Below are 12,146 nucleotides of genomic sequence, written 5' to 3' on the forward strand. Positions count from 1 at the left end.
AAACAATACTGAACATTAAAAAGAACATTCTGAAAAGAGCCAATTTGCACACAAGAAGTTTAGTTTCCTTTTCCCAAACATGCCTGATAAGGAGTTTTTCCATCCATGAGAGGATAAATATTATTTTTAAGTGTTTTAATTAAAATAGTCCCCTGCCCCACTGAGATGAAATAATTTCATCTATGGTCTCCCTGTGGTTTGTCAATTCTATTCTTGAAAGCATGCAGGCACAACATCCATTATTTAGCAGGTTTCCTGGCCATCTTGAAATCCTTACTGTTAACAACACACACTAAAGTAGAAATCAGGCACTTTAGAACTGCAGAGTAAGAAACAAGTAAAAACTGAAGTTAGCCATATTTTTAAAATAGTCTAAGTTTCTCAAGCACTAGAAGAAAGGAACTACTTTTTCTTTTTTTTTTTTTTTTTTTTTTTTTTTTTTTACTACTTACATTTTCTCTCACTATAGTAGAAAGCCAACTTCTGCTGTCAAACATGTAAATTCTGAAAAGGAAAAAGTCAGAATGAGTCTTATATATTAAGAAATAATGTCAATATCTTAAAAGATTTAGCAGAAAATCTAATACTATCAAAACATAGACTAGTCTATCTTAATTAATATGAGCAAGTTGGCTTGTCTTTTTGAAAAAAAAGGACATTACTTTGGCAATAACACTAACATAACCGAAAGATGTGATAAGCTCAAGAAATTTTCAACATTCTTTTTCAATAAAACTCATGCAATCCTCAGACCATTAGTTCTCTCCTATTTGTACAGAAGTCCATTCTATTACAGAGTTCAGGATTATAACAAAACATTATCCCACTCATACAAAACCTCAATTTTGATAGTGCTACAAAGCACCAAAAATCTCCATCTTCAAAACCTTGAAATCATTTCTTCTCAATGTTGTTCCTGAGGTATGCTTGGTTTCTCAACACAGCTGAATATCAAGGTATCTAATTTATCAACAGAAGTTAAATAAATCTCCCAGTGATAAGCTCAAGGGAGCGCACACTCTCCCCTCTAGAAGACTTACAACTTCCAATCACTAAAAACAAAAAGGAAAAAATTATAAACTGACAGATTAAATGACCCACACACACTTTCAACTTGAAAGGTGGTAATGATTTAATGTACAGACTGGCTTCCCAGAAAGGTGAAAAAGACTTCTCCTTAGAAATCTCAGAACATTGCTTCTTCAACAGCACACAGTAATGATTATAATTCACTTCAAGATTTTAAATATTTACAATTGCTTATATGTTCAAAACATCTTTGGTCTGTCTCTATCACATAGCAAGAAAAGGGCTATGGGAAGTGTAAATGGACACTTGGGTATACATCTTCAAGCCTGCTGTGACAGGACAGTGGAAGATTATTCTTAGCATAAAGCAAAAATGTAGTAAAACAAAGTAATCTTAAATCAGAACGCCAGTCTAAAGCTTCACAGATTTTAAATTAAAACATTCACATGCAATGCAATTGTATTTCTGTTTGTACAATTCACTGTTAGCTGGAAAATTTACAAACCACTTGTCTGGTATGGAGGTTAAGCCACTTAGGATATGGGTCATCCTCATCCAAGCACATTTACAGATGAACAGTTTAGGATTGTGATTATGAAATCAGTGTAAACAATTTTGGTTGTTATTGTCAGAACAACACACTTAGGTATAAAACAGTAACTCACACTCATAGGCCAAAAGAAACAAACACCTAAACACCCAACACAACTAATTTAGGTTCTGAAAAAAAGAGATCAACTATAGTCAGCTTTCAAAAGTCTTGACAGAAAAATTTATCCACACTGCAGATACAGTGAAATCTATTTGCTGAAAGAACTACCTGAAATGTGAACAGGTAACGTTATGTTGGAACACTAACAGCACACAGAATACACAATAAAAAGGCTAAAACACACACCATTATTGTCCTGTGCTGCACCCTCATTAATGCAGGAGAGGTGTTGCAGATTTCATATGCCTTCTGCAAAAAAGAAACAAAAAACAAAAAACAAAAACAAAAAACTACTTTAACCAGCCTGTAAGAAGAGTAAGAAAGTACAATAGCAAACTTCTTTTCCACGAAGTAAATTTTGAGGGTATGTGTTTGTTTTTTAATGAGGTTAAGTTTTCAATTGGGTAGGCTGAAAGCAACTTACGATGTTGGCAGACTGCAATCCTGACACTGAGATATTGAGATAATTCTACGCTACTACTATAGGTTTTTTTAAGAACAAAAGTACCACATAAGGAATGAGATTTTCATTGTCATGAGCTTCCTTTGTTGTTGTTGATAAAACAGCCTGGTAAAAGCAACACAAGTTACAGGCCAGCTCATATTCACCACACTGCAGTACTGACTCAGAGAAGAAAGTTCTTATATGCAACTTAATAAGCAACGTCTTAATCAGCCCTTATAACCCTGCACAGCTGAAAGCCTGAGGTTCTCAACACCAAGAATTGGGGTTTCTAAAACAGAAGAGAACAAGAACTACTATCAAATACTTTAAGCATTGTTCAAGCAGTTAAACTTTGTCACCAAAGGACTTGAATGTCAGCCAGCCCTCCAGACTGTTGGTGTAAGCCACGTTCCCAAATTCAAGTAGCCTACTGCTATAAGAAAAAAGGCACAACAACTTGGGACTAATGTACAATACAGTAACTCTCAGAATGCAAAAACGTCGTCATTTGTAGGTAAAGTTTCCTGACCACAGGTACTCTCACCCTAACTGCTGTCAGTCTAATATTCTGCTCTTTTCTTTAAGGTTATTGAGATAGATTTTTAGGGTGGAGTTTTCATATCAGTGTAACTATCTCATCTCCAAGATTCACTACAAAACGAGTCTTCCTGAGAAGACAACTCTTCTGCAGAAGAAACATTTGCTGGGGAAAGTAGAGAATGAAAGAGAAAAGGAAGAAAGAAAAGGGAACACTTTTAAACTCTTTTCCAAGTCTTTCACTTTCCAAGTATTTTAAACATCATAAAAAATCTGAACATACTCTCCCAACTAAGCAACTTATCAGAAAGTATAAAAAGCCTTCTCCAAAGGTATTATCTCTGTGAATAGGTATTTCTCTTCTTATCTCACCAGCGTTAAGATCTACTGATTCAACATAAGACTTAAAACCAAATATTCTGGATGTTAACTCCCATCTGCATTCCTTCCTAAGACTTCTTTACATATATGTTGGCTAGATGCTAAAGGCCAAAATTAGGGTTCAATCAAACCTGACTGAGGCCTGAAAAAAACTGTCCAGAGAATTTGACCAAATCTGAATGTTATCTGGCAGATAAGCATGTGCAGTGAGGTGGAGAGGGAGGGGGAATTTGACCTACCAGTTTTCCAGTATTTGCATGTAGAACAAAGACAGTATACCTGAAAAGGACAACAGTTTCATATATACAGGCAAACTGGAGCACTGTACCCAGAAATTTCATTATCCTTAATTTGGGGATAGAAAAGTCAAAGCCACTTTGATAGCTCAAATGGAATAAATGACAGTATCCACAACACCAGTGCTGCCTTAATGTTCTCTACTTTACTCAAGATAAGACGTTTTCTGAAAACATTTTTTTTGAACAAAGACAAAGCATCTTATCATATTTTTGATGTTATTACTGAAGCCATTTTCTGTTTACACTCTGCCACACCTTTTGAGTGGGCAAGCCTTTTCAGCTTTATACTTCTAAATCCATATTCATAGATTAATAATAGCTTCAGTAAGTTCCTGCAGGCATTGACGTAACAGATTAACATATACAGAATTTGGCATCTATGAGTACTATTTACTCCATAATGTAACAGTACTATATTAATAGAAAGTTAATATTAGGGCTTTCTATTAGTATTGAGAATGAGCTACTCAATTTCAACTGCTGCTGAACAATTAAACACAGAAAAATTCCAATATTAGTAATATTACTCAGTACCTGAAGTAGAAGCTATTTTTGGAAAGTTAGATGATTTTAAGCTTTTCAATAAGCTCACTGTATTGATCTTCCTTCTACCAAACAAAAATAAATAGTGGAAAAAATAATTTAAGTACCATATATTAACAATCTCAAGTTGGAAAGCCCAATACCTTCACACATTCTTAGATCTTTTCAACAAGGAAGAAACAACACTGTCATTTTAAAAAATGGTAAGATATTTTACATCAAAATGAGAAAGCCGGACACGACCGAGGTAAATAGGCAGACAAAAATCTTGATTAAAAAAAGACACTGAAAGAAACAAGCCATTAATAAGGAAGAATTACCTATGCCAGTATTACCTATGAAGAATAAAATGCAGCAAAGTCTCAGTGATTTAGAAGAAAGGATAGAGGTAGGGATGATCACAGAATACCTCAACTCTTGGGAAAACATTTCTTAAATGTATAGCTTAATAACCAAACAAGAACTCAAAGGGTTGATAGTGACCAAGTCTTAAGAGCACTTTAAGAAAGTGACCTGTTTAAAAAAAACAAACAAACAAAAAAAAAACACATAGGTCCCTAACAAAGATGAAAGATTTAGCAGCTAAAAACCAAGCAGTATATTTTTTAAAAGTACCAAGAGAGGGCAAGGAGGTGATGTAATAAAGCAAAGAGATTCTAATAAAGAACAAATATTTCAAATATTTTACAATAAGAATCATTTCCAAGAATTTGAGTAGAAGAAGCTATAGACATTATCTACTCATGAAATGTTGCTACTACAGAACCGCAACAAAAATATTCAAGTTTCTTCAAAAAAACACCGTGAAGTCACAACACTAAAACCTACTACCATCCAGGTGATAGTATACCAGACTTCTCAGGACTCTGTCTGCACAGGCTGTACCAGGCAGACATCAGATTGCTTCTGTACCCATTTAAAATGTGCAGTCTTCTGTATAGACATATGTTCTGACTCAATGTAGTTTAAAATAGATCTAAGTCAACATAGGTAAAAACTAAACCCCATAGCCTTTATACCCTTTAAAATATTTTCTATATATATATATGCATATATATATATATGCATAGCATATCATCCTGTCAGACTGGTATTTAAGATTGTTTTACCAAAGACCTAGCTGGAAATTATTTCACTGGGGGGGGGGGGGGAAATAAAGCTTCACTCAGTATTAAAATTAAGGTAAAATAATTTCAAATGCAAACTTGTTAATCTGTTACATCCTCCATCTTTTCTATCTGACATGGAAAGCTCCATGCATGCAGACATTCAGTAATTTAGGATGAAGGTGCTTCTGTTCTGGTACACAAAACTCACCACCACCATTACACACTGAGCTACATATCAGAGAAAGTCAATGAAACTGGAAACCGCAAGTTATTTTCCTTTATTAAAATAGTCTCCTTACAATCTGCATAGCTGATTATCACACAGAATGGTTGAGGGTCGAAAGGGACCTTTAGAGACTTCACCATCTCTCCAAGCAAGTCTGTTCTAGTGCTCTGTCACACTCACAGTAAAGAACTTTACCTTAGATTTCTGCATTTCAGTTTGTGCCCATTGCCTCTTGTCCTATTGTTGGGCATCACTGGAAAGAGGCTAGGCTCCATCCTCTTTGCATCCTCCCTCCATATATTCATATGCCTTGTTAAAATCCCCCCTCAGCCTTCTCTTCTCCAGGCTGAACAATCCCAGCTCTCCCAGCTTTTCCTCATATGAGAGATGCTCTAATCCCTTCATCATGTTAGTGGCCCTTTGCTGGACTCGCTCCTGTAGCTCCATGTCTCTCTTATACAGCAGAGCCCAGCACTGGACCCAGCACACCACATGTGGCCCTACCCATGCTGAGGGGAGGGGAGAGAATACCTCCTCCAGTCTGCTGGTGATGGTCTTCCTAACACAGGCCTTCTTTGCCATAAGGGCACATTGTTGGCTCATGGCCAACTTCTCGTACAGTGGGACTTCCAGCTCCTTCTCTGCAGAGCTGCTTTCCAGCAGGTGAGCCCCCAGCCTGTACAGGTGCATGGGGTTATTCCTCCATAGGTGTAGGACCCTGCACTTGCTTTTCTTGAACTTCATAAGCTTCCTCTCTGCCCAGCTCTCCAGTCTGTCAAAGTCTCTCCAAATGGCAGCACAGCCCGCTGTTTTCTCATCCACTCCTCCCTGTTCTGTACCATCAGCAAACTTGCTAAGGGTGAGCTCTGTCCCTTTATCCAGGTCATTGACAAATACGTTGAACAATACTGGACCCAGTATTGACCCCTGGGGGACACTGCTAGTTACACATCTTCAACTGGACTTTCTGCCACTGATCATAACCTTCTGAGCACTGCCATTCAGCCAGTTTTCAATTAACCCCACTGTCTGCTTATCTATCTCATACTTCCTCAGCTTGCCTATGAAGATGTTATGAGAGAGAGCATCAAAAGCCTTATCATGAGACAAGATCTTAAAAAATAAGAAATTACATGACCTTTCCAAATCATTACCAAGTCCAATCCAAAATTCCAATTATATCACCAAGCAACAGGAATTAGAAGCCTAAAATTTAAACACATGCTTCAAGACTGCTTTGTATACATAAAAATTCTCCTTGGTTTGATGTTTTTTTCCTAACTTTCAACATAAGCAGGTCTATTACACAACCTGAAAGCACACTGTGAGTATCTGCTTTTGTATGAGTTACCTCAAGAGGTAATTTCAGTTCAAATTTTTCTTGTCAAGCCACAGATCCGTATTCCAGGAAGCCTAACCTTTGCTGTCACATCCTACAGGAAGAGTTTTGAAGGCTAGCCTACAGCAGTATCAAATAGTATTTTGAAATTCATAGATCTAAATATATTATGTAAATCAGTATACCCCTCCACGCTACACTGGCAACATCTGAGAATCTTCTGCACTGTCCATAATTCCTTATCACATGAGGTTTGAAAATCATAAGCAATACAGGGCTGCAAAACATACTTCTCTAGTTTGAATGATGCTCAAGTGTAGAGCTCCTTTGAAACTCATTAAAAACTCTCCTGCAGTAAAAAGATAGCCTGCCTGGACCATTGCTGTGGGAGGTATTCCCTTCTTTGTGTGTTGCAGAGTTGCCAAGTTCCCAGATGAAGCAGGTATTTTGCTCAGACATTTTCCCATGTATTAGAGTGAAGTACACTCTAATAATAGGGTGAATATATGAGTACTAAATAGATGAGTGCTAAGGCTCATTATGCAACAGTTACAAAAACTGGTTGAAGAGCTAGCAATATTATTTCCATTTTTAATACAGCAAGCACAGTAAAGAGTAATTACATAAGCTAAAATTTAGTATCTGTAATTGAATCAATTGCAAACTCACAAATGTCTCATTACATACAGCTCAATTCTTCAAATACGGGTTCCATTTTAATTAGGCAGCTTTCTGTAAGAGTTACTGCTACTAATACTTCACAAATTTTACATGTTTTTATCTTTTTAAAAAGAATATTCAGTAAAGTTATGTTATTCAAAAACCGTTGTGCTCACCATGCCTGAAGACAAGTTTTCTGAAGATGAGTTTTCTGATAAGTGTAATTCTTCATCTGTACAGCACGCACAGAAATTTGTGGGGAAAAATCACAGAATGGTTGAGGTTGGAAAGGACCTCTGGAGATCATCTAGTCAAACCCCCCTGCTCAAGCAGGGTCCCCTAGAGCACATTGCAAAAGATCCCATCCAGATAGCTTTTGATCATCTCCAAGGAAGGAGACTCCACAATCCCCCTGGGCAACTTGTTCCAGTGCTCAAACTATACTCAAGTTCTGCAGCCCATGACTTCATAATATGCCTATATAAAATCACAGCGCTATTAAGAATTAACTGTCATGAATACAAGTGACACTTCGATGAATTTAAGTCATTTTTGAATATCCTGCTTTCCAATACGGTGTCAGAGACCTGCTCCAAAACTGCTCCTCTCCTGTCAGAGACCCCCAAAACTGCTACAAAATAAAATTCATGAAAAAATTTACTAAATGCAAAACCCTCAGTGCTATTATACAGTGATGCAACATGCTACTGAAACTCACGAAACTCCAACTACATCCGTTTTGCATAACCAACCACCTTGTGCTTGTATATTTAAATTTTCTAGAAACCGAGGACTCACCACTCCCTATGTTGAACAAGTGTTTGAAAATAAACCTTTAGGATAGTTTGCCACTTTCTCAAAACAGAATACTGATCAGCAGAGAACAGTGCTGAAGATCTTGGCAGGGACACACGCTTATAATAAATGGCTCTGTGGTAGATCGGCCAGTCTCCTTCTGCCACCAACAGTGAACAAACTCAAGCTGTTTTCACAGAAGACAGTGTCCTTATGTTGCCAAAATACTCACATTTCCTGAAGTTAATCCCATGACCTACATTTTAAAAATCATACTGATGCAATATTTAAGTATATAAATCTGGACTGTTACAGGTCACTTCATTAATCCCTTCTAAATGCATCTCTGTGTGCATGAAGTCTTAAATCTAAGTACAGCGGAAAAATGTAAAGAATGAAAGAATAGATTACAAGTTTAACTGACTACTGAAACTTATATGCCTAAATATATGCTGATTAAGAGGGTTCTACTTAAGAGAGCGCAGCAAACAGACAGTAAACAGAGGCAGTAGTTTGTGCAGCCATTAACACAGAAGGTGCGAGAAGATATCTTTGTTTCCAGCCTTAGTAGTGCCTACTTCCTCAAACATGGTCACGACACACCACAAAGCATTTACCTGTACCTATCTATTGGGAGTTGCTGCATCAGCTGCGTCAGATCTTTGACCCAGACAGACCCTCTGACAGCAGATACAACACTACAGGTCTTAGGCTGCAGGGAGTGCTTCGGGGCCTCTCCAGAAGGCCTAGGCTGACAGTCAGCTCTCCTGCAAAAGGTGCGCTGTTGTTGATGAGTTGTGTTAAGTAAAGGAGTTACAGGAGGAAGCCAGTAGGCTGTGTACCATCTGCAAAAATGAGCAGAAGATAGACAGGGCATTCTTGGAGACCATACTGCTCCACGAGTCCCAATCTCTCACTTCAGAAGAATTGCTGGAGGGTTCTGTGCCAAGGGAAACAGTACATCACAACTGTAGAAGAAGGCTGGAAACTGGTCACTTCTTGTGGGAGCAGAAAGGCCTCTAGTCCTCCCGAAGACTTGCAGTTGAAGAACCAGTTCAGTGCCCTCCAGGCTGAGGAGGAGTTGGTCATGTCTTCAAGGGAAGCAGCTGGGCCAATAGACCCTACGCCTTGCAGGAACACTCAGAAAAAGCAGTGAGTGATTGCTGTGGGTGACTCCATGCTGCAGGGGACAGAGGCACCTATCTGCCAACTTGACCTCCTGTCTAGAGAGGCTTGCTGCCTGCCAGGTGCTCATATATGGGATGTCATTGAAAGACTGACAAGGCTTCTACACACATCAGATTACACTCTATTGCTCTTTCATGGGGGCGCTAATGATACCAAGGGCAAATTAGAAAACCATCAAAAAGGATTTCAGAGCTCTAGAGATGGTGGTCAAAGGTCTGGGAGCCCAGGTGACCTCCTCAATCCTGCGAATGAGGTGGAAGGATGGGAGAAGGAATAGATGGATTTTCCAAGTTAACAACTGGTTGCACTGCTGGTGTTGGCAACAGGGTTTTGATTTCTATTATCATCGGATCCTGTTTGAAGATCAGCAACTGACGGGGAAAGATGGGATCCACCTCAGTAAGCGAGGCACATGTCTTTGCCAACCACCTGGAATGTACTGATCTCTGCCTAGGAGTGGAGGAAGAGCAAGTCGAGAGCTTATGGGTAAGGGTTGAAGGGGAGGCTAACGTGGGTGACACTGTTGTGGGTGTCTACTAGAGGCCACCTGATCAGGAAGAGGAAGTCAATGAGGCCTTCTACAGACAGCTGGAAGTAGCCTCATGATCACAGGCCCCGGTTCTCATGGGCCAGGATATCTGCTGGAAAGACAGCACAGCTAGGCACAAACAGTCCAGGAGGCTCCTGCAGAGCACTGATAATAACTTTTTGACACAGTTGGTGGAATAGCCAACGAGGAGAGGTGTGCTGCTGGACTTCATACTAACCAACAAAGAAGGACTAGTTGGAGATGTGAAGACTGGGGGCAGCCCTGGCTGCAGTGACCATGAGATGGTAGAGTTCAGGATCCTGCGTGGAGCAAGCAGGGCAGTAAATAGGATTGTAACACTAGAATTCAGGAGAGCAGACTTTGACCTCTTCAGAGAGGTCATGCCATGGGCTAGGGCCCTAGAATGAAGGAGGGGTCCAAAAGAGCTGGCTAATATTCAAGCATCACTTCCTCCAAGCTCAAGAGTGGTGCATCCCAAGGAAAAAGAAGTCCAGCAAAGGGGGCAGGAGATCTGCATGGATGAGCAAGGAGCTCCTGGCAAAACTCAAACAGAAGAAGAAAGTATATAAAACATGGAAAAAGGGATACGCCTTTGGGAGGAATATAGGAACATTGTCAGAGTATGCAAGGATGCAACAAGGAAGGCTAAAGCCCATTTGGAATTAAATCTGGCAAGGGATGTCACGGACAAGAAGAGGGGCTTCTTCAAATATCTCAGTAGCAAAAGGAATACTAGGAAAAATATGGGCCTGCAGCTGAATGGGGTGGGTGCCATGTTGATGAAGGATACAGCAAAGGGAGAGCTATGAATGCCTTCTTTGCTTCAGTTTTTACTGCTAAGACCGGCACTCAGGAATCCCAGAGCCTGGAGACAAAAGAGCCTGGAGAAAAGACGACTTTTCCTTGGTCAAGGAAGACTGAGTTAGAGATCATTTAGGCAAATTTGTCACCCACAAATCCATGGGCCCTTATGGGATGCACCTACAAGTACTAAGGGAGCTGGCAGATATTATTGCTAGGTCACTCTCTATCATCTTTGAAAGGTCATGGAGAACAAGAAAGGTGCCTGAGGACTAGAAGAAAGCCAGTGTTACTCCCGTCTTCAAAAAGGGCAAGAAGAAGGACCCAGAAAATTACAGGCTACTCAGCCTCACCTCCACCCCTGAAAAGGGACAGAGAAGGGATCTTATCAATGTCAAGCAGATAGGGCTGGACTCTTCTCAGTGGTGCCAAGCGACAGGACAAGAGGCAACAGGCTCAAACTGAAAAACATGAAGTTCCACCTGAATATAAGGAAGAAATTCTATCCTATGAGAATGACAGAGGACTGGAACGGGTTGCCCCGAGAGGCTGTGGAGTCTCCTCCCCTGGAGATATTCAAAACCCACCTGAACACAATCCTGTGCAGCATCCTCTAGATAATCCTGTTTGAGCAGGGGGGCTGGATTAGATGATCTCCAGAGGTCCCTTCTAACCTCAACAACTGTGATTAAGAGAACTTTAAAGAAGTCCACTAACATTAATACTTCTGCTAGTTTAATGATACAAGTCAATGACTTCCTCACTACATATTTTCTTTTCTGAATGAAATTCATATTTACGAAAATTCTAATGTCTCCTGATAAGTAGCTTGTAATGGGAGCTAAGTTAATTGTAAGGAAAAACTTAACATTCAGCATCAGTTTTCAAACAAGCTTTGATTCCTTTTATCACATTAACCAGAAAATATCCCTGTTTGGTGTGGGTTTCCCTTCCCCCCCCCCCCCCCCCGATTTCTGGCGAACTGGATTAAGAAGAGAATTAAGATTTAGTCTGCAGTTTTTAAGCTTTTCACACAGTAATTTTAAGACTAGAACTCACAGCTTTAACTTAAAAAAAGCAGATCTGAAAGCAGCTTAGTCTACATGTGAACACAGAAAAACTCAACATGCACACAAAATGCAATGAATATTTATTAAGGAAGTTACACCAACTAAAATTTGGAAGAGTTAGGTTTTAAAGAATTCAGAGTTATAATTATTTCTATATAGTCACCAAGGCAAGAAATATCCACATTAAAAAGTAAAACCCCCCTAGAAATTAAAGATTTGATATGTAATGTTCTCTGTATAGTATGTATCTAGCTGACATCAGAATCTCAAAAATACCTCAGAAACAATGTATCTCACTTTTGAAGTACTGCCATCTAGATGATGTTCATTTCAGAGCACTTTTTTCTTTCCTTTCTCCAGTAGACATGCTACCATTTGGACTACAAAACAAAAGCCAATCAGACCCATTTCTAAATGGGCAGAAGGTTTATTAAACCTTCAACAATTGCTTAAAAGAATCTC

General features: G+C 39.3%; 1 protein-coding gene across 3 annotated transcripts in view; it reads right to left on the bottom strand.

Annotated features, from left to right (window-relative positions):
- Positions 1-12,146, bottom strand: part of GNB1 (G protein subunit beta 1) — a 52,614-nt gene that overhangs the window by 25,782 nt on the left and 14,686 nt on the right. For all 3 annotated transcript variants that reach the window (XM_062593197.1, XM_062593195.1, XM_062593194.1), the window contains exon 2: positions 453-504. The gene's annotated coding sequence lies outside the window, so the exon portion shown is untranslated. The remainder of the gene's footprint in view (positions 1-452; positions 505-12,146) is intronic.

Source organism: Rhea pennata, chromosome 22 (assembly GCF_028389875.1).
Source record: "Rhea pennata isolate bPtePen1 chromosome 22, bPtePen1.pri, whole genome shotgun sequence".
NCBI classification, from domain to species: domain Eukaryota; kingdom Metazoa; phylum Chordata; class Aves; order Rheiformes; family Rheidae; genus Rhea; species Rhea pennata.